Consider the following 22791-nt stretch of genomic DNA (forward strand, 5'->3'; position numbering starts at 1 on the left):
TTCTCTGGGATCTCTTTATTAGTGCAAGGAGATCCATGTTACAAGTCCCAATGACTTTTCTTGAGCAGATAAACTATTTACACCTTAATAGAGCTGCTGAATCTAATGAAGGTTTCATTAGTTAAATATTTTCCCTTTTACAGAAAAGCAATATTCCAATTTTGATAATTTTCAAGAAAAATTTCTTGATCTGAAGGATTCAAGCACTGGAGAAAGGTAGTATGTTCATAGTTACATGTGTTTTACTGTAACAATAAGATACAGGTACTGCTCATGTTTGAGAATAAACTGTTTTCTTGCCAATTTGACCTTATTTATAAAATACTGTTTTGGAAAAGTGTTGAACTCTTAACATTGTAAAATATCAACTCTCCACAGAATAAAAAGGCATTTTTCACTTGTGTGTTCTCTCTTTCCTCTATTCCCACATCTCTTATAAAGTGAACATATTAGAATGAATTATAGAGAAATCTGAGAAATTTTTCCTAAACAATGAAAAATAACTGTTTTGAAATAATGTTCACTTACTGTTTTCTTTTCACCTCTGACTTGGTAATATTTTGTAAAGCATGAGGGGCAGCCACAAGCCTTCACCAGAGAAATCAAAATTAATGTCCTTTGGAAATATTGGACTCTAAAAGAAAAGAATAGCAGAGATATGACTGATTTGGCTTCCTTTAGTTTAATTTACACAAAGGTAAATCAGTTATTTTATTGGCATGTAATCACAAAGAAAAATACACAGACTTAAGACTAAACTGACCCATTGTCAAGACTTCCAGGGTCTTATTCATTAATTATGGTGGCTGCCCACAAACAACAGAAGAAAATCAACAATGCTAGATAAAATAATTACCAAGGGCTTCTATGTCTGTAAACTATTTAAATTCTTGAAATTGAATATTTATGATGAGTGATGCTCCTTTAATGTATACCATATTTCTGCCCGTTCTCATCTCTGACTGCATTCAAAAACCCCAGATGCTCCTGTCCTTTTTTCACACCCACCTTTCACTTGGCTTCATCACAACCCTCTCTGCTGACATAGTGCCTATTAGAAAACTGAACACCTAGTGTCACTTGCAGTTTCTCAAGTGCCCGCTCATCTTGTGATACCCATTTCCGTTCTTAACAATAGTTCAGTTTCAATATCCTTTCTGCCCTTTCACAGGCAGCCCCCATGAAACAGTTGTGAAGTTTACTTTGCACTTATCAATACAATGTAAACCAGCATGGGCTTACCTCCTTGGGGTTAGTGAACCCACGTTGTCTGTGAGCACAGACAACACTTTGGCCACAGATGTGACTGGTTAACTGTACAAGCAAGGAGGATAAATCCACATAACAATACTTCATTCACCAAGGAAATCTGCAGTGGATTACAGCTTCTCTATGGTTAAGTCTGGTCTTAATTTACTGCTTTTATTCAGTTTTCAACCACAAACGAGCCCCTTATGAGGCATTCACTATGCAGAATTGACAACTCTTTTTATCTACTTGAAAAATATTTTTGGATAATAATTTATGGTTACAAAATATTTTAAGCAGTTTGAATGGTTATATTATATTCTTTCAATGCTTAATGATGCAGTATCCCCTGTAAAAATGGAATGCCAGGCAATTTGGTAAGTTTACATACAGTATTTATAACAACAGAACAATTTGGCCATATAGAAACACAAATTACAAAAAAAAAAACCCTCTATATTTCATAGGAATTTTTTAAAAGACATTTTTTTAAAGCTCTTAAATTGTATCTTAGGAGAAAATCAGAGTTCAGAGCAGCATCTAAAGGCCACATATAAATGGGTGAAAACATAACTTTGGCAAGCACTATATTTTATTTATGGACTTTTATGTTTAAAATATCATATTTTGAACACCCTTCAGAAAGAAAAAAGCTGCAGCTCTCTCTGAGGACACAAGGGTGAGTTCATATGCTATTTATATTTTTATAAATAAAAAATTTCCTTTTTTATTTCCTTGTTGACCCATTGGTCTTTCAGTAGCATGTATATTCTGTAATGTATATTCTGAATTAATGCCATCTTTTAAAAAAATCCATCTGAAGGTGCTCATTATTATTGGACATAGAGTCTTTTCAAAAACTGATTGCTAGTAACTGGAAGTACTCTGAAAACACCAAGTAGGCTGAAAAACATCATATACCTTTAATAAGTGGCAAGTGCCTGTATCAGTTTGTCATTTAAATGCTCATCTTCTACTATTGCCAACCAGTGACCCTATAACTGGAAATGGGACCCATGTAAATGGAATGCATTTTATAAATGAAGACAATGGAAGCAGTGTGGTTGATGTTCTTTGAGATGATAGAGCTCCTTTTGCGTTGCTTTAGATTAATTTAAACCATCGGTATACAAAGCTTTATAACTTTCCTCTTGGCAGAACTTGAGCACTTTTACACTCATTGATCCTAAGGGATTCTTCCCATTGCAGGATGAACTCCCTGAAGATAAACAAAAGAAAACATTCAGCTGAGGTATTTGCCGTGTTTTCCTCATTAGTGGCTACATGATCTTGAGCAGGGAATGAGTGCTTAGGGAAAAGCAGCTATGGCATTAAGAAGAAAGGACATTGTTTTTACAAGGAGGAACACTTTATGGTTTTCTAAAACATCTCTCCTCAAGTGCCATATGTAAATCATATTTTTAGAAAACCCAAATTATATGTGCGCTTCAGGGGGGAAAACTACATAAACGTGTGATAGAAAAATAATGAACTGTATCACTTTGGTTAATTAAGCAATTATTGCTTCCTTATAGACTCAAACGCTGTTTGCTTTTCATCACAAAAACAGGTGGGGTTTGCTTTTTTGTTTATTGTTGTTGTTGGTTTGTAATTTTGCTTAAAAGAATTCTTTATGTTATCATTCTTGTCATTTTAGAACTTGCTATGTTCTGCCTCTAATCTGATAGCTAGGTTTCATTACCTTCCTATATGTTCTAATGAAGGTGTAAAAGAAAAGGTTAGAAAGGTGATAAATTAGACAACACAAGCATCAGATTCAAATGCCACTTAACATAATTCCCAAATCATTTATATTAGAATAGCTTCATTAACATTATTACAGCTACTTTCTGTTGTTTATTGCGAACATATTAACATAATATAGAATGTATAAGTTTGGAATTATGACAACAGCTGTAATAGAATGTATGAGTTCGGAATTATGACAACAGCAGTGAACTAGCCTTGTTAGCACAGGCAAAAGTGGTTTCTAATCACCAGCTGTGGGTCAAGGAGCACAAGATTCCTAGGAAGATTTGGTGCATTCTTTCCAATCCACTTGGCACGTAGACGCCTAATGATCGTACATCATGTACATTACACCTTGTGTGCCCAGATGCTCCTGTTGCTTCTCCTTCCTCTTCCTGCCAAGCATTATATGTGAAGTTAGAGTGGGAGAGTCATTTAACAATGAATTTCCCCATGGTATAACCATTACAAAGCTATCCATGCTAAATAACTTGTTTTTTAAGTCACTGTGCAATTTCAAGGTTTTAATGGTCCTTCCTTAAAATATAATACCCTGTGTCATTTATTTCCGGAAGTGAAAGCTGGTGCCAGCCTTTGGAATTCATGTGAAACAAGTGGTTCAACATGTTTTGAAGAGAGAATGAAAACTTGATAAGCAATTAATCTACCCTGAATGCTTTCCTAATGGTTTGTGCCTTTTCTTACTGATTTTTTTTAAATCCGGATTTATTCAAAAGAAAATCAAAGAAAACATACATTCAAATCTTTCTATAGTGCATTTGTTAGAGAAACCCACACACAGTGAGGCAGGAAAGATTGAACACGTAAATAATTTTTAAATAATTTAAAAATAAAGGTGTTTTTGGTTGAATAGTAGCAACTTGAATTTTTTCCCCTGTGCTTTGAAACTATGTGAGAAGGGAAAGATTTGAAACAGGAAACTGGGTGAATGAGCATAGAGAACAGGCTATTTTCCTAACAGGATAATCTTGCAAGTGACAACTGGCTGGGGAAGTGAAGTTGTCTTAGTCTGACTGATGATTCCCAGAGGCCCAGGCTTAAGAGTTAACACAGGCCAGAGACATCACTGAGACTCAAGACTCAGCCAGTGTATCCCCAGGGAGCCCGGCGAGAACATAGAGAAGACTTGCCAATAAAGTTATATTGTATGGGAGACACTGTATGGGCTAAGGAGACCTTTATTAGAGGACCACGTGGAACATCCAGATTGAAGACCTGGGAGTCCAAGAGTAGAAGACACTGCATTTCAGTGGTTAGTGGCGCCAAGAGAACTAGAGCCTGGCACGAATTTATGCAGGACGCTAATAGCTACAGATGAAAACATCATGACTTTTCCAACTCAACAGAGATTATGTGTCTCTCCCTTGGTAGAGGGGTGCAGAACAGAAATTGCAAATCGGAAGATATAGAAATCAATGAAAAGTTGGACTTACAAGAGTAGAATTAACAGGGCCAATAAAAAAGTCAGAGAGCTTTCTCTTGAGTAAATGCCAAGTGAGTCTTAGGAGCTTTTGCATGCTAGGATACTTCAAGAGACATTCCTTGTCGGGAAATGATAACCATGGCAGAAAGGAAAAGCATGAGATCCAACAAGATGATGTGTATGTCCAAGACTGGGACTGAGACTGAGATCATGCCTTCCTATTTCTTAGTGAGGAGGTTAAAGTACTTTATAGTATCATACTTATTACAAAGGAATGATAATTGCATATGTATACATATACTTATATGTATATACCTCAATTAATTCCTTGGTAGAACATATATTGCCTTCACCCAAATCGTTAAGAACAAAAACTCTAGTTGCCAAAGTCCCAAAGTGTAGAACACTGTCAGGTGCCAAGTAGAAACACTTGAAATGCGGGTGTGTCAAACTGAGCATTCCATCATATTTTTGGCACCCGGCAAAGAATGGCCTCAACTGAATCTGCTGTACATCTGTAACCCGGATGAGTACTACATGCCTATCATCTGAATGGGGTTAGTCTCTGATTGGCATATTGCCAAGTAACCCAATTTTAGAATAGCACAAATTTTAATTATGTTTCATTTAACTGACACCTGTCCTTGGAGGCTGTCATTAAAATGTTACAAGCTATAATGTGGGAACTATTATTACCTATGATCTATAGACAGGCAAAAATAAATAAGAGAAAGAGAGAAAGAAAGGCTGAGAGCTTTAGAACAATGATAGATTTGGAAGACTAGAGATTACACTGGCGAAAGAGAGGGCTGTATCGCTTACCTAGAAAATTTGTAGAAAATGAAAACCCATATCACTGAATTTCTAGGGTGTTAAGTACGATTTTACTAAATATCCACCTCATCCATCATTTCATGTTGTGGGTATAGTATATCACTCTTTTCCTGAGTAAAGTGGGAAAAATGCCTCCTAAGTAAAATGCTTGACCTTGAAAAGGCACTAGTTTTAAAAATAAATTCTTTCGGGACTTCCCTGGTGGCGCAGTGGTTAAGAATCCGCCTGCTAATGCAGGGAACACGGGTTCAAGCCCTGGTCCGGGAAGATCCCACATGCCGCGGAGCAACTAAGCTCATGCACCACAACTACTGAGCCTGCACTCTAGAGCCCGCGAGCCACAGCTACTGAAGCCCATGCGCCTAGAGCCTGTGCTCTGCAACAAGAGAAAGCCCGTGCACAACAGTTAAGACCCAATGCAGCCAAAAATAAATAAATTAATTAATTAATTTAAAAAAATTCTTTCAATTAAAAAATCTCGTACTGGAGGAGCTTCAAGATGGCGGAAGAGTAAGACGAGGAGATCACCTTCCTCCCCACCAATACATGAGAAATACAACTACATGTGGAACAACTCCTACAGAACACCTACTGAACGCTGTCAGAAGACCTCAGACCTCCCAAAAGTCAAGAAAATCCCCACGTACCTGGGTAGGGTAAAAGAAAAAACAGAGACAAAAGAATAGGGACGGGAGCTGCACCAGTGGGAGGGAGCTGTGAAGGAGGAAAGGATTCCACACACTAGGAAGCCCCTTCGCGGGCGGAGACTGCGGGTGGCGGAGGGGGGGAAGTTTCGGAGCTATGGAGGAGAGCGCAGCCACAGGGGTGCGGAGGGCAAAGCGGAGAGATTCCCGCAACGAGGATCGGTGCCGACCGGCACTCACCAGCCCGATAGGCTTGTCTGCTCACCCTCCGGTACGGGCGGGGGCTGGGAGCTGAGGCTTGGGCTTAGGTCGGATCCCAGGGAGAGGACTGGGGTTGTCTGTGCGAACATAGCCTGAAGGGGTTAGTGCGCCACGGCTAGCCGGGAGGGAGTCCGGGAGAAAGTCTGGAGCTGCTGAAGACATAAGAGACTTTTTCTTGCCTCTTTGTTTCCTGGTGTGCGACGAGAGGGGATTCAGAGCGCCACTTAAAGGAGCTCCAGGGACGGGCGTGAGCCGCGGCAATCAGCGCGGACCCCAGAAACGGGCACGAGACGCTAAGGCTGCTGCTGCTGCCACCAAGAAGCCTGTGTGTGAGCACAGGTCACTCTCCACACCTCCCCTCCCGGGAGCCAGTGCAGCCCGCCACTGCCACGGTCCTGCCATCCAGGGACAGCTTACCCAGGAGAACACATGGCGCGCCTCAGGCTGGTGCAACGTCATGCCGGCCTCTGCCGCCACAGGCCCGCCCCGCACTCCATGCCCCTCCCTCCCCCCCCCACCCCCGGCCTGAGTGAGCCAGAGCCCCCGCATCAGCGGCTCCTTTAACCCCGTCCTGTATGAGCGAAGAACAGACACCCTCCGGCGACCTACACGCAGAGGCGGGTCCAAATCCAAAGCTGAGCCCCGGGAGCTGTGCGAACAAAGAAGAGAAAGGGAAATCTCTCCCAGCAGCCTCAGAAGCAGCAGATTAAAGCTCCACGATCAACTTGATGTACCCTGCATCTGAGGAATACCTGAATAGACAAAGAATCATCCCAAATTGAGGAGGTGGACTTTGGGAGCAATGATATATTTTTTCCCCCTTTTTCTCTTTTTGTGAGTGTGTGTGTGTATGCTTCTGTATGTGATTTTGTCTGTATAGCTTTGCTTTTACCATATCCTAGGGTTCTGTGTGTCTGTTTTTTTGGGGTTTTTTTTAGTATAGTTTTTAGCACTTGTTATCATTGGTGGATTTGTGGTTTTGGTTTGGTTGCTCTCTTCTTTCTTTTTTTATTACTTAAAACAATTTTAATAATTATTTTTCATTTTAATAACTTTTTAGTTTACTTTACTTTAATTTAATTTTATCTTCTTCTTTCTTTCCTTCTATTTTTTCTCTCTTGTATTCTGAGCCATATGGATGACAGGATCTTGGTGCTCCAGCCACGCATCAGGGCTGTGCCACTGAGGTGGGAGAGCCAACTTCAGGACACTGGTCCACAAGAGACCTCCCAGCTCCACATAATATCAAACGGCAAAAATCTCCCAGAGAGGGCTTCCCTGGTGGCGCAGTGGTTGAAAGTCCGCCTGCCGATGCAGGGGACACGGGTTTGTGCCCTGGTCTGGGAACATCCCACCTGCCGGGGAGTGGCTGGGCCTGTGAGCCATGGCCGCTGGGCCTGCACGTCCGGAGCCTGTGCTCCACAACGGGAGATGCCACAACAGTGAGAGGCCCACGTGCCGCAAAAAAAAAAAAAAAAAAAATCTCCCAGAGATCTCCATCTCAACACAAAGACCCAGCTCCACTCAATGACCAGCAAGCCACAGTGCTGGACACCCTATGCCAAACAACTAGCAAGACAGGAACACAACCCCATGCATTAGCAAAGAGGCTGCCTAAAATCATAATAGGGCCACAGACACCCCAAAACACACCACCAGACGTGGACCTTCCCTCCAGAAAGACAAGATCCAGCCTCATCCACCAGACACAGGCACCAGTCCCCTCCGCCAGGACGCCTACACAACCCACTGAACCAACCTTAGCCACAGGGGACAGACACCAAAAACAACAGGAACTACGAACCTGCAGCCTGTGAAAAGGAGACCCCAAACACAGTAAGTTAAGCAAAATGAGAAGACAGAGAAACACACAGCAGATGAAGGAGAAAGGCAAAAACCCACCAGACCTAACAAATGAAGAGGAAATAGGCAGTCTACCTGAAAAAGAATTCAGAATAATTATAGTAAAGATGATTCAAAATCTTGGAAATAGAACAGAGAAAATACAAGAAACATGTAACAAGGACCTAGAAGGACTAAAGAGCAAACAAACAGTGATGAACAACACAATAAATGAAATTAAAAATTCTCTAGAAGGGATCAATAGCAGAATAGCTGAGGCAGAAGAACGGATAAGTGACCTGGAAGATAAAATAGTGGAAATAACTACCACAGAGCAGAATAAAGATAAAAGAATGAAAAGAATAAAGGACAGTCTCAGAGACCTCTGGGACAACATTAAACGCACCAACATTCGAATTATAGGGGTCTCAGAAGAAGAAGAGAAAAAGAAAGGGACTGAGAAAATATTTGAAGAGATTATAGTTGAAAACTTCCCTAATATGGGAAAGGAAATAGATAATCAAGTCCAGGAAGCACTGAGAGTCCGATACAGGATAAATCCAAGGAGAAACACACCAAGACACATATTAGTCAAAATATCAAAAATGAAATACAAAGAAAAAATATTAAAAGCAGCAAGGGAAAAACAACAAATAACACACAAGGGAATCCCCATGAGGTCAAAAGCTGATCTTTCAGCAGAAACTCTGCAAGCCAGAAGGAGTGGCAGGACATATTTAACATGATGAAGGAGAAAAACCTACAACCAAGATTACTCTACCCAACAAGGATCTCATTCAGCTTTGACAGAGAAATTAAAACCTTTACAGACAAGCAAAAGCTAAAAGAATTCAGCACCACCAAACCAGCATTACAACAAGTGCTAAAGGAACTTCTCTAGGCAGGAAACACAAGAGAAGGAAAAGACCTACAATAACAAATGCAAAACAATTTAAAAAATGGTAATGGAAACATACATAACGATAATTACCTTAAATGTAAATGGATTAAACACTCCAACCAAAACACATAGACTGACTGAATGGATACAAAAACAAGACCCGTATATATGCTGTCTACAAGAGACCCACTTCAGACCTAGGGACACATACAGACTGAAAGCGAGGGGATGGAAAAAGATATTCCATGCAAATGGAAATCAAAAGAATGCTGGAGTAGCAATTCTCATATCAGACAAAATAGACTTTAAAAGAAAGACTATTACAAGAGATAAAGAAGGACACTACAAAATGATCAAGGGATCAATCCAAGAAGAAGATATAACAATTGTGAATATTTATGCACCCAACATAGGAGCACCTCAATACATAAGGCAAATACTAACAGCCATAAAAGGGGAAATCGACAGTAACACAATCATAGTAGGGGACTATAACACTCCACTTTCACCAATGGACAGATCATCCAAAATGAAAATAAATAAGGAAACACAAGCTTTAAATGATACATTAAACAAGATGGACTTAATTGATATTTATAGGACATTCCATCCAAAAACAACAGAATACACATTCTTCTCAAGTGCTCCTGGAACATTCTCCAGGATAGATCATATCTTGGGTCACAAATCAAGCCTTGGTAAATTTAAGAAAATTGAAATCGTATCAAGTATCTTTTCCAACCACAATGCTATGAGACTAGATATCAATTACAGGAAAAAATCTGTAAAATATACAAACACATGGAGGCTAAACAACACACTACTTAATAACCAAGAGATAACTGAGGAAACCAAAGAGGAAATCAAAAAATACCTAGAAACAAATGACAATGAAAACACGATGACCCAAAACCTATGGGATGCAGCAAAAGCAGTTTTAAGAGTGAAGTCTATAGCAATACAATCCTACGTTAAGAAACAGGAAACATCTTGAATAAAGAACCTAACCTTGCACCTAAAGCAATTAGAGAAAGAAGAACAAAATCCCCCAAAGTTAGCAGAAGGAAAGAAATCATAAAGATCAGATCAGAAATAAATGAAAAAGAAACGAAGGAAACAATAGCAAAGATCAATAAAACTAAAAGCTGGTTCTTTGAAAAGATAAACAAAATTGATAAACCATTAGCCAGACTCATCAAGAAAAAAAGGGAGAAGACTCAAATCAATAGAATTAGAAATGAAAAAAGAGAAGTAACAACTGACACTGCAGAAATACAAAAGATCATGAGAGATTACTACAAGCAACTCTATGCCAATAAAATGGACAACCTGGAAGAAATGGACAAATTCTTAGAAATGCACAACCTTCTGAGACTGGACCAGGAAGAAATAGAAAATATGAACAGACCAATCACAAGCACTGAAATTGAAACTGTGATTAAAAATCTTCCAACAAACAAAAGCCCAGGACCAGATGGCTTCACAGGTGATTTCTATCAAACATTTAGAGAAGAGCTAACACCTATCCTTCTCAAACTCTTCCAAAATATAGCAGAGGGAGGAACACTCCCAAACTCATTCTACGAGGCCACCATCACCCTCATACCAAAACCAGACAAGGATGTCACAAAGAAAGAAAACTACAGGCCAATATCACTAATGAACATAGATGCAAAAATCCTCAACAAAATACTAGCAAACAGAATCCAACAGCACATTAAAAGGATTACACACCATGATCAAGTGGGGTTTCTTCCAGGAATGCAAGGATTCTTCAATATATGCAAATCAATCAATGTGATACATCATATTAACCAACTGAAGGAGAAAACCCATATAATCATCTCAATAGATGCAGAGAAAGTTTTCGACAAAATTCACCACCCATTTCTGATAAAAACCCTCCAGAAAGTAGGCATAGAGGGAACTTTCCTCAACATAACAAAGGCCATATATGACAAACCCACAGCCAACGTCATCCTCAATGGTGAAAAACTGAAAGCATTTCCACTAAGATCAGGAACAAGAAAAGGTTGCCCACTCTCACCACTATTATTCAACATAGTTTTGGAAGTTTTAGCCACAGCAATCAGAGAAAAAAAAGAAATAAAAGGAATCCAAATCAGAATGGAAGAAGTAAAGCTGTCACTTTTCCACAGGACATGATACAATACATAGAGAATCCTAAAGAATCTACCAGAAAACTACTAGACCTAATCAATGAATTTGGTAAAGTAGCAGTATACAAAATTAATGCACATAAATCTCTTGCATTCCTATTCACTAATGATGAAAAATCTGAAAGAGAAATTAAGAAAATTCCCATTTACATTTCAACAAAAAGAATAAAATACCTAGGAGTAAACCTACCTAAGGAGACAAAAGACCTGTATGCAGAAAATTATAAGACAATAATGAAAGAAATTAAAGATGATACAAATAGATGGAGATATATACCATGTTCTTGGATTGGAAGAATCAACATTGTGAAAGTGACTGTACTACCCAAAGCAATCTACAGACTCAATGCAATCCCTATCAAACTACCACTGGTATTTTTCACAGAACTAGAACGAAAAATTTCACAATTTGTAGGGAAACACAAAAGACCCCGAATAGCCAAAGCCATCTTGAGAACAAAAAATGGAGCTGCAGGAATCAGGCTCCCTGACTTCAGACTATACTACAAAGCTACAGTAATCAAGACAGTATGGTACTGGCACAAAAACAGAAATATAGATCAATGGAACAGGATAGAAAGCCCAGAGATAAACCCATGCACATATGGTCACCTTATCTTTGATAAAGGAGGCAGGAATATACAGTGGAGAAAAGACAGCCTCTTCAGTAAGTGGGGCTGAGAAAACAGGACAGCTAAATGTGAAAGAATAAAATTAGAACACTCCCTAACACCATACACAAAAATAAGCTCAAAATGGATTAAAGACCTAAATGTAATGCCAGAACTATCAAACTGTTAGAGGAAAACATAGGCACAACACTCTATGACATAAATCACAGCAAGATCCTTTTTGACCCAGCTCCTAGAGAAATGGAAATAAAAACAAAAATAAACAAATGGGACCTAATGAAACTTCAAAGCTTTTGCACAGCAAAGGAAACCATAAACAAGACCAAAAGACAACCCTCAGAATGGGAGAAAATATTTGCAAATGAGGCAACTGACAAAGGATTAATCTCCAAAATTTACAAGCAGCTCATGCAGCTCAATATTAAAAAAAACCACCCAATCCAAAAATGGGCAGAAGACCTAAATAGACATTTCTCCAAAGAAGATATACAGATTGCCAACAAACACATGAAAGGATGCTCAACATCACTAATCATTAGAGAAATGCAAATCAAAACCACAATGAGGTATCACCACACACTGGTCAGAATCACCATCATCAGAAGTCTACAAACAATAAATGCTGGAGAGGGTATGGAGAAAAGGGAACCCTCTTGCACTGTTGGTGGGCATGTAAACTGATACAGCCACTATGGAGAACAGTATGGAGGTTCCTTAAAAAACTACAAATAGAACTACCATACAACCACCCAGCAATCCCACTACTGGGCATATACCCTGAGAAAACAATAATTCAAAAAGAGTCCTGTACCAAATTATTCATTGCAGCTCTATTTACAATAGCCAGGACATGGAAGCAACCTAAGTGTCCATCAACAGATGAATGGATAAAGAAGATTTGGCACATATATACAATGGAACATTACTCAGCCATAAAAAGGAACAAAACTGAGTTATTTGTAGTGAGGTTGGATGGACCTAGAGACTGTCATACAGAGTGAAGTAAGTCAGAAAGAGAAAAACAAATACCATATGCTAACACATATATATGGAATCTAAGGGGGAAAAAAAGGTCATGAAGAACCTAGGGGCAAAATGGGAATAAAGACACAGACCTACTAGAGAATGGACTTGAGGATATGGGGAGGTGGAAGGGTAAGCTGGGACAAAGTGAGAGAGTGGCACGGACATATATACACTACCAAATGTAAACCAGACAGCTATTGGGAAGCAGCCACATAGCACAGGGAGATTAGCTCGGTGCTTTGTGACCACCTAGAGGGGTGGGATAGGGAGGGTAGGAGGGAGATGCAAGAGGGTATATGGGGATATAAGTATATGTATAACTGATTCACTTTGTTATAAAGCAGAAACTAACACACCATTGTAAAGCAATTATACTCCAATAAAGATGTTAAAAAAATAAAGAAAAAAATAAAATAAAAATTCACACTATTTTAATAAAAATAAAAGTAAAATTTCACACTATTTTTCTTCTACATTTAGTCTGCCCAAGAGGAAATGTGTGATGAGGTTAGGGGTTCACGTATAGATGAAGCAGGATAGATAATGGGTTGGTCATCATTGAATCTGGATAGTGGGTATATGGGGGTTTCTTTTTTTCTTTTTTTTTTGGGGGGGGTTCTTATACTATTGTTTATTTTAGTGTAAATTCAGAATTTTCCATAACAAGAAGTTAAAAGAAATTCAATTTAGAGAAGTATTTAGATACTTGTACAAATTTATTTGGGCAAGTTAATTCGTTTTATACTGCACAATTGGGCCATAAACAGGAGAATGGAACATCTTACATTAATCACATTATATTACTATACTTATGTGAATAATCCCACTGTAACCACACCAAGTTCTCCTAAAAATGGAAAACCGAAAAATCTGTATATATTTTTCTAGTCTCTGCCTTCACAAGCAGTGTTTTGGTTTTTTTTTCGGTACGCGGGCCTCTCACTGTTGTGGCCTCTCCCGTTGCGGAGCACAAGCTCCAGACGCGCAGGCTCAGCGGCCATGGCTCACAGGCCCAGCCGCTCCGCGGCATGTGGGATCTTCCCGGACCGGGGCACGAACCCGTGTCCCCTGCATCGGCAGGCGGACTCAACCACTGCGCCACCAGGGAAGCCCCCACAAGCAGTGTTTTTATAACAGCCCCAGCTTTCTATACTGAATGCCAAATATGCTTTCCGTTTAGATCAAATTTAGATTTAACTAAAATAATTAGCCCTCCATTCTAATTCTAATGGAAATGTAAGACTCTTCACTATTCGGTGATAGTAGCACTATTAGATACTGCTGCTAACAGTGATTTATATGAAATAATTAGAAGACTTTCTGTTGTAGATACATGCAGAATTTGTCCTAAACCAAAGCCAAAACAATAAAAACTACTGCCTTTTAACCTTTCCTTGAATTTAAATTAAAAATGTGTACTGGAACTGCACATTAATAAAGCCTGTTAAGCTTGGAAGAATATTTTACATTCATCTGTAGTTCATCAGACAGGTTCATGACCTCGGTAGAATTGCTCTAGCTCCTGCAGTTCTTAAGCTGGCAAGGGGGAGGACACAAAATATTATTTTATGATTAGAAAATTTTACTAGAATTGACAGAAACAAGGAAACACTCTGATATTGAGCATAGGCTCTGAAATTAGCACATATAAAACTAAAGATATTGAATGAATTGACTTTTATTCCTCTAGGTACCTTAAAAAGAAGTAACTAAGGAGAGCTAAATATAACACGGTGCTTTTAACTTTAATGTAGGGAATTTAAGGGTCAGCCTCTACTTTGTGTCTGGAGGTACACACAAAGGGGGACCACATCCTTGTTTCATAATTTTCTGAGTTATATAGTAATGAAAAATGTATATAATGATTTTCATTTAAAATATTTTTTTTCTCACGAAATTCTATCTGTTTTGGAAGTATCCTAGTGATCATTTTTTTATCCAACCTTTCCCCAAATTTCCTGTTGAATGACACTGTATGAGAGTCATTAGCATTCAGGGTATTGCTGCTAGCTGAGGTCCCACTAAAGTGGTAAAGCAAGTTCAGTTGCATCTCCATCACTTGGTCTGAGAACATTCCATCCGCAGAGCTGATTCATGCTACTTCTTTGGATCTGCTACTGGCAGCACAGTAAGGGATGCATGAAATAAGCACTCAGCAGCTGAATGCCCTTAAAGACCACTTGGGAACTTTATCTGGTGCCAAATAAAGTGACCTGCCAATGTCAGCTGTGGGAAGTATATTGTATTGGGCTCTGCAGTCTGTCCTGGTTGTCTATTCATTTCTGAGGAAATTTTCAGGTATTGAATTTTAATCCATGATGCCCAATTATAATTTGGGACCCTTTTACATTACAGACTGGGCTTCACCCCATTTGGCAATTAAGTCAGAGCTGCCTAATACATGATTTTAATTTCCAGAAAGCAGGTGCTTCCTTTGGTAAGTCACCAATCTCTGATTTTCCTTCCTTCTTTTGCTTAAACCGTTTTCATTTTTATTTTCGTACCTCTCCCTCCCCCCATCCCGCTTCTACAAGTATTCACTGCATGTTAGATGATTTTCCTACTTAAGCCCATATAAGGCTTCTTTTAAAAGTGCTCATACAGCTTCCCTGGTGGCGCAGTGGTTGAGAGTCTGCCAGCCGATGCAGGAGACATAGGTTCGTGTCCCGGTCCGGGATAAGCACTTTTTTTTTTTTTTGCGGTACGCGGGCCTCTCACTGTTGTGGCCTCTCCCATTGCGGAGCACAGCCTCCGGACGCGCAGGCTCAGCGTCCATGGCTCACGGGCCCAGCCGCTCCGCGGCATGTGGGATCTTCCCGGACCGGGGCACGAACCCGTGTCCCCTGCATCGGCAGGCGGACTCTCAACCACTGTGCCACCAGGGAGGCCCTACATTGCTTTTTAAAGTAATCTGAATAAAGGCTTGTTTACATTATCTAACACTTGCAATTCTGAAGGGAGACTCCCCAGAAATAATTATTGTCTGCATTAACTTTGTCTCCTATTTTCATCAATTCAATGGAAGACTTCTCTAACAATGAAAAAATATATATTGTTGTTTGAATTTCTTTAAGGCTGTGTGTCTTCTCCAAACAGTACTTTGTTTTTTAAAATAAGTATTTGAGAGGGCACATTTGAAAAGCTCAAATATAAGGTGCCTGATTTGGAGACGAATATTGTGTAAGTCAAATCCTCCCTAAAAAGAAGTTCCCTTCCGTACACATGCACTAAGATGGTGGGGTTTTATCTTCGAAAACTACTTTGTGCAAGACTGAGCCATTACCAGAAGAGGCAGTAGGAAGAGAATGGGAAAGGAAATGTCAGTCTGTGCTGGTGATGACAGCTTCTTTATCACTTCCATCACTGTGGATGAGCTGTCTACTTCACTTTTGCCATTCCCACACATGGATTATATAAAATACTGTTGAAATACTGTTGTTATGATGGTCACAAGTATGGTTAAATTTAAACCTTTGGTCATAGACAGACCTAAGTCATTGGAAAGGGAAGTGTTGGAGGGATGGAAAGAAAAAGGGGTGCTTAAGTTGGGGACCCAACTGAGCGCTACCATCAATTGGCTTAATCCCTTCAGCCTTTTGCTGCTCTCTGCAGGCTGAGACCACAGATGACTCTGTTACCTAGCTGGACTCCCTGGAATACCGCTGCATAATCAGCTGAGGATTAACAAAACCTGGCGGTCTTTAATGGGACCATGAGCAAATGTTTATTTTAAAAAGAGCAAAGCGACCAAATTCTGGATTTGAAAGATGCAAAATTGGAGAGCTTTGCAAAAACACTGTTGTCTAAGAAAAATTATTTAATATTTCACTTAAAGCATTAGCTCTCCTATAATATAATTCATATGATTTGATTAAAAAGTGCAAAATTGTATGTGGTAGTTTTTCCCAAAATATGTTCCAAGAAACATCCACGTCCTGTTTCCTTAAAAAAAGCATACCCTCATCAAATACATTTCAAGACACTAAATCATATTTGCCCTCTGGGTGAGTTGCAATGCTTATTACTATATTATAGGCACTGAGAAGTCCTGCAATGAAAAAACAAAAAAAAAAAGCTGTTTATGTTGAACCTAGCATTTTACAAAAAAATTTGGCTATGAAACTTTTCCCTTTAAAACACTATTAATAATTTTCATTTTCTGGAACACAGTTATAAAGCAGTGTATTCCAGTATTAGTATTTATGATTTTGCTATTGTTGCTTTTGTTTTGAAAAGTAGAAATAGCTGAAATGTACCGTAGGTATTGTCTTTGGGACCAGAATATTGAAGTTTACTACAACTGATTAATGTGCAGTTTATTAAGTTGGATATGAACCTTATACCTTATGACACTGTTCATTTTTACCATGCCTGTTTATTTTTTTTTGTATTCTCCATCAGCCTCTACGCAGATTAAGGGCAGGATCCATGCTTTGTTTTTCATTGTACCTCTGAGAGCTTGCATAGTGCATGGCACATTGTAAGCACTCAATAAATATTTGTTTGAATGAATGAATGAACACTTTAGTAGATATCTTTTTAAGATGTAGATATAGCCACACTATAACGTGGGTTTCAAAAAAACAACTTTTGACCTCAAAGTAAAAATAACAGAAATGAAGGTAAGAAAGACTAAATTGAACTGGTCTTTAATACCTTTGTCAGAGGCCAATAAATTCCTCATCGATTACTCTGTTGTCTGATGTGTCATTGCTCTTGTTTTCTGCTCTATTTAAAGTCAATGTTCATTCTATTCTATAATTTTCCAATTTGTTTTTAAGTCTTTATATCTTCAATTATCTTCCAGTAGCTATTTCTTACATGCCCTTTACTTTTTGCAGAATGACTTCTTAAAAGCAAAACTAACAGTGAATTTCATATATCACAATATGTTCTGACAAACTTATTGAAGAGACAAGAAAAGGCAGTGAAGGCCTGCGGGTGAGAAGATTGTGATACAGAAGAGGTAAGATGTTTAATTCATTCAACAAATATTTATTGAGAACCTATTCTATGCTGGCCTAAGTGCATAAAGTCTAGATAATTCAAGGTCAGCTGAAAATATGAAATATTCATCAGACAGATATCAACAGAATTAAGAATTCTCAAAATTTCATCCCCCTTAAATCAGTTTATACTCTAGAATGACTTGATATTTTTAGAGCAATGATTTGATGGGTAATTTGTTTGTCTTATCTATTATGCTCTGTTTTTACAAAGGTTCATCTTTTCTATCTTGACAGTGCTGCCAACTTTCCCAAAATTGAACAATATTTTATAGGCCAGGACAAAACCACTTAATATGATTCTGTCACATAAAATTTAAAGTAATTTTAGTTACCTTAAATCAAAGTGATAACTGTTCAAAAGTCCACCCAAAGAATGGTTTTGACCAAGGGTTGATAAACTATGCCCTGTGGGCCAAATCTGATCTATCACATGTTTCTGTAAATAAAGTTTTATTGTAAGACAGATATGTCTATTCACTCACATATTGTCTGTGACTGCTTTCATGCTCCAACAGCAAAGCTGAACAGTTGCAACAGGGATTGTATGGCCTGCAAAGCTGAAAATATATTTACTATCTGGCTCTTTATAGAAGTAGCATAGATAACCTTTAGTAATTTGGATTAGAGCAAAATGGTAATTTGGGTGAGACAAAATGATGGATTACTAAAAAACCATTCAGCATCCCCTTTTGGATATAATTTTGTTCCAATATGATATGAGTATTATTCTGGAAATTCTTATGCAATACAATGTCCTCTTCATTAAAGATCTAAATCAGTAGCAGAAGGTATTCAGTTTCAGTGCTGTTCTTTTGTTCAATATCTGTAAGTATAGACCTGAAAAGCTGGAATGCCTAAGTTTTGTAGTTAACACACTCTAGTAGTTAACACACACTAACACGTGTAGTTAACACATGCTGGGAATATAGAGCTTGTCTTGGGCGGTAGTGTACTATAGCAGATATCATAGGCAGGCTCCAAGATGGTCTATTTCCTGATATTCACTTCCTTGTGTAATTCCATCCTACGCAGAATAGGGTTGACTTAGGATATAGCAGAAATTATGCAGTGTGACTTCTATAGGATATTGCAGAAATTATGCAGTGTGACTTCTGAGTCTAGGCCACAAAAGACATTGTGATTTCTGTTTTATTTTGAAAGAACCAGCTACTATATCAAGAGAACACTCAAGCAGCTCTTTGGAGAGGTTCAAGCAGCTCTTTGGAGAGGTCCAAGTAGCAAGGAACTGAGCCATCTGTCAACAGCTGAAGAGGAACTGAGGCATCCCACCAACACTTATGTGAGTGAGCCATCTTAGAAGCATACCCTCAAGCCCCAGTCAAGCCTTGAGATGACTGCAGCTCTTGCTGACATCCTGACTACAACCTCCTAAGAGACATGCATCTAGAACCACCCGGCTAAGTCACTTTTGAATTCCTGACCCTCAGAATCTATGAGATTATAAATGTTTACTGTTTTAGGCCACTAATTTTAGGGTTATTTGTTATGCAACAATAATTGAACTGGTGTATGAGAGCATGGGATCTGATGTCATACAACTTGTGTTTAAACTTGTATCTACCACTTGCTAGATGTGTGACCTTGGGGAGATTACTTAACTATGTTATTTAATTTTCTCATCTGCAAAAATGGGGATATAATTGCTCCAATCTCATAGAACTGTTGTGAGGAATTCAATGAGATAATGAATGAAGACTTCCTGGCATGTAGTAATTGCTAAGTAAAGGTTAACAACTATTTGCTTTTAATTATTATGAGAACTAACTCCAAGTATCCACCTAAGAATTATTTCAAACCTCCTTTCTTTGGACAATTAAGTGAATACATAGTAGAATTAAAAAAAAAAAAAAACAGAAAACTTTTATCCCATGTCCTAGAGTTTATATAATTTAGAACACCTAAAGTAAATGTGGTAGATCAGTACAGCAAGCAATTAAGAGAAGAGGCTATTGTTAAGACACCTGAAAACAAAATACATTACTACTGCATAATATTACATACAAACAGTAGAGGATAAAGACAAGGCTGCTAGCCCAAAACATGAGTAAAACAATACAAGCCACAAATTTTAAAAAACGAAATGACAAATGCAATTTTTGGCCTAATTTGCTAAAGCCAAAACTATACATATCATTTTTTTGGTAAAAGTAAAAGATAAATAGCAAAATAATACTATTCTTTGCAGATTGTTTGAGTTATCTAACTCTTCTTTAATCCAAGGGATTATTGAACAAAACCAATGTTCATTCAAAAACACTTACGAAATCTGTTGTGGATTACCAATATCATCAGTTAAACCTGTTTCAAATTTATTGCTTTCATTCAGGTTAAATAATAAAAGGGTCCATTTGTCCCACCACATGTATATACACGAATTTAGCTTTCATCATTCTCTACAAGTTTAATCCAGTGATTTATGTTTTTTAACGCATATTTGGGGAATCTGTTGAAGAAACTCATCCAGACAGAAGAGCTAGGTGGGATTAATAGGATGTGTGCAGGATTTAAAGCTGGTTGATTCAGTTCAGAGAAAGTTAAAAAGAGAAAAAGATCATAACACTGTAACCCTCCTTGAGGTTCAAATCATTTTAATGACTTTAGCAAAAGGGAACAGGCTAAGGTCAAGAAAGTTCAAAAACAATGATCCCTGTTTCTAGAAATACATTACATGGAAGAAAAGCCATTGCTTCAACTTTTCTTTGTTAACAGTGGGATACACTACTATATTTTTCTTAGAGAAAAATCTGCCTTCTATTTAAGTCATCATATTAATGGTTAAACCTGAGGTTTCAGAATTCTTGATTTTCTTTGTGAAGGCTTGTATTTCACTTAACACCACAACCGGCAACAAAAACTAGGAAGAAATTGGGCAGGCTGACTTTTTAATTTCTTTTAATGTTTTACAGCAAGGCAATATATTACTTTGAGATTTTGAGATAGCAAGTTCTCAGGTACAAAAGAATACTATGACTTATTATTGATGACTTTGCACACTTTTAAAAAAAATTTAGTTATTTAGATATTTATTTTTGGCTGCGTTGGGTCTTCGTTGCTGCGTGCAGGCTTTCTCTAGTTGTGGAGAGCGGGGGCTGCTCTTCATTGTGGTGCGCGGGCTTCTCGTTGCGGTGGCTTCTTTTGTTGCAGGGCACAGGCTCTTGGTGCACGGGCTTCAGTAGTTGTAGCTCGCAGCCTCGGAAGTTGTGGTTTGTGGGCTCTAGAGCGCAGGCTCACTAGTTGTGGTGCACGGGTTTAGTTGCTCCGTGGCATGTGGGATCTTCCCGGACCAGGGCTTGAACCCGTGTCCCCTGCATTGGCTGGCAGATTCTTAACCACTGCGCCACCAGGGAAGTCCCGACTTTGCACACTTAAACATGTCCAGTTTAAGTCTCACAAGAACAAAATATTGGAATATGGAGAGGAAAAATCTTTTTTCCCTGCAGAGAGAAGCCCATTCCACTCTATCAGGTATTTTGTTTCAATGACATTCTAATCTTTACACACATTAAGAACTTCCTTTCATAATATTGTTTTGTTTAGTGTAAAGAGCATTTTAACAAATATGCTCTTTTCCATTAACTTCTTTCCAAACACAGAGGACAAATGGAGACTTGATAAGCATATCTTAGTGCTTCATTGAACCCAATATGTAATTCTAAGTATTTCCAAGCCTCATTTTGTTATAACTTCTATAATTTAATGGAACACATTGGGCCATGATGTATTTTGTGTTCATTAACTTTTAAAGAAGAAGAGAAATGCTATCTAATTGTCAGCATTTTGAAAAGAATATCAAGTGCTCTACATATTTTCCTGATTATACTGGTGACATAGACCATACATAGGGACATGGCGAATGGGAAGTAGAATTCAATGCTGTCCAGTAGAACTTTGTGTGATGATGGGAAATGTATTATACCCGTGCTGTCCATAGCACAGCTACATGTGGCTACATATGGCTATTGAACACTTGAAATGTAGTTAATGCAACTGAGGTACTGAATTTTTAATTTTACTTATTTTAACTTGTTTACATTTAAATAGCCACATGTTGCTAGTGGCTATCATATTAACAGTGCAGAACTGGATAATATATAACAAGATTTTTAAAAAAGGACAACTAATTCTACAACAACTAATTACCCTAATTTTTAGCTCCTGACACTCTTATTCCCACATTGATAATGTCTAAAATGATCAATCTTTGGGTTATTTTTAAATGCTATAAACTTAACTTTGCTAGGGAATGTCTGCCCTTTGAAGTATTTTGCATATACAGACACAATGAGATTTATTTAACTCTTTTTTGAATAAAGTTGAGCTGCTCAGATGAAATTTAATTTAAATTTAGCTGTTTCAAATTTATGATTTATTAATATAACTGAATTTCTTCTTTGTTTCAACACCATGAACAGTTTGAAATTTCTTCAAACAAGTATCAAGAACTATTTTTAGAATAAATAAAATGCTATCAGATCATAATTTTCTACTTATATGAAAAAGTAAAGTATTTGCCTCAGGCAAAATATATCTGCAGATACTTAATATCATATTATTTTAAATGTTGTTTACATGATGACTTGAGTTCAAGTAAATTTGTGGAGTGAAAGAGCATAACAAACATATAAAATTTTCAATAGACTCCTGCATTTTCATAAGTGGCTGGGGTTTGACTTATTATGTTAATATACATTTTATCTTTATTAGTCCAGTTGTGAAATTCTTAAATCATCATTTTATCCTTTTCTAGGCTCTACCATGATTACTACAAGATTATGGGCTAGCCATTCAGATTTGGGATTTTTGTTTGTTTGATTCCACTTAAATGGGTAATGCCATTATTATCTGCTGTAAGTTATTTTAAATTTTTTTTTTTTTTTTTTGCGGTACGCGGGCCTCTCACTGTTGTGGCCTCTCCCGTTGCGGAGCACAGGCTCCGGATGCGCAGGCTCAGCGTCCACGGCTCACGAGCCCAGCCGCTCCGCGGCATGTGGGATCTTCCC

General features: G+C 38.2%; 1 long non-coding RNA gene across 1 annotated transcript in view; it reads right to left on the reverse strand.

Annotated features, from left to right (window-relative positions):
• Positions 1 to 529: 529 nt before the first annotated feature.
• LOC114899752 overlaps positions 530 to 22791 on the reverse strand; it is a 253117-nt gene continuing 230855 nt past the window's right edge. Inside the window, exon 3 of the long non-coding RNA XR_003794642.1 lies at positions 530 to 634. This is a non-coding gene — a long non-coding RNA (uncharacterized LOC114899752). The remainder of the gene's footprint in view (positions 635 to 22791) is intronic.

Source organism: Monodon monoceros, unplaced genomic scaffold (assembly GCF_005190385.1).
Source record: "Monodon monoceros isolate NGI ecotype Baffin Bay Population unplaced genomic scaffold, NGI_Narwhal_1 Super_Scaffold_18, whole genome shotgun sequence".
In the NCBI taxonomy this organism is placed as follows: domain Eukaryota; kingdom Metazoa; phylum Chordata; class Mammalia; order Artiodactyla; family Monodontidae; genus Monodon; species Monodon monoceros.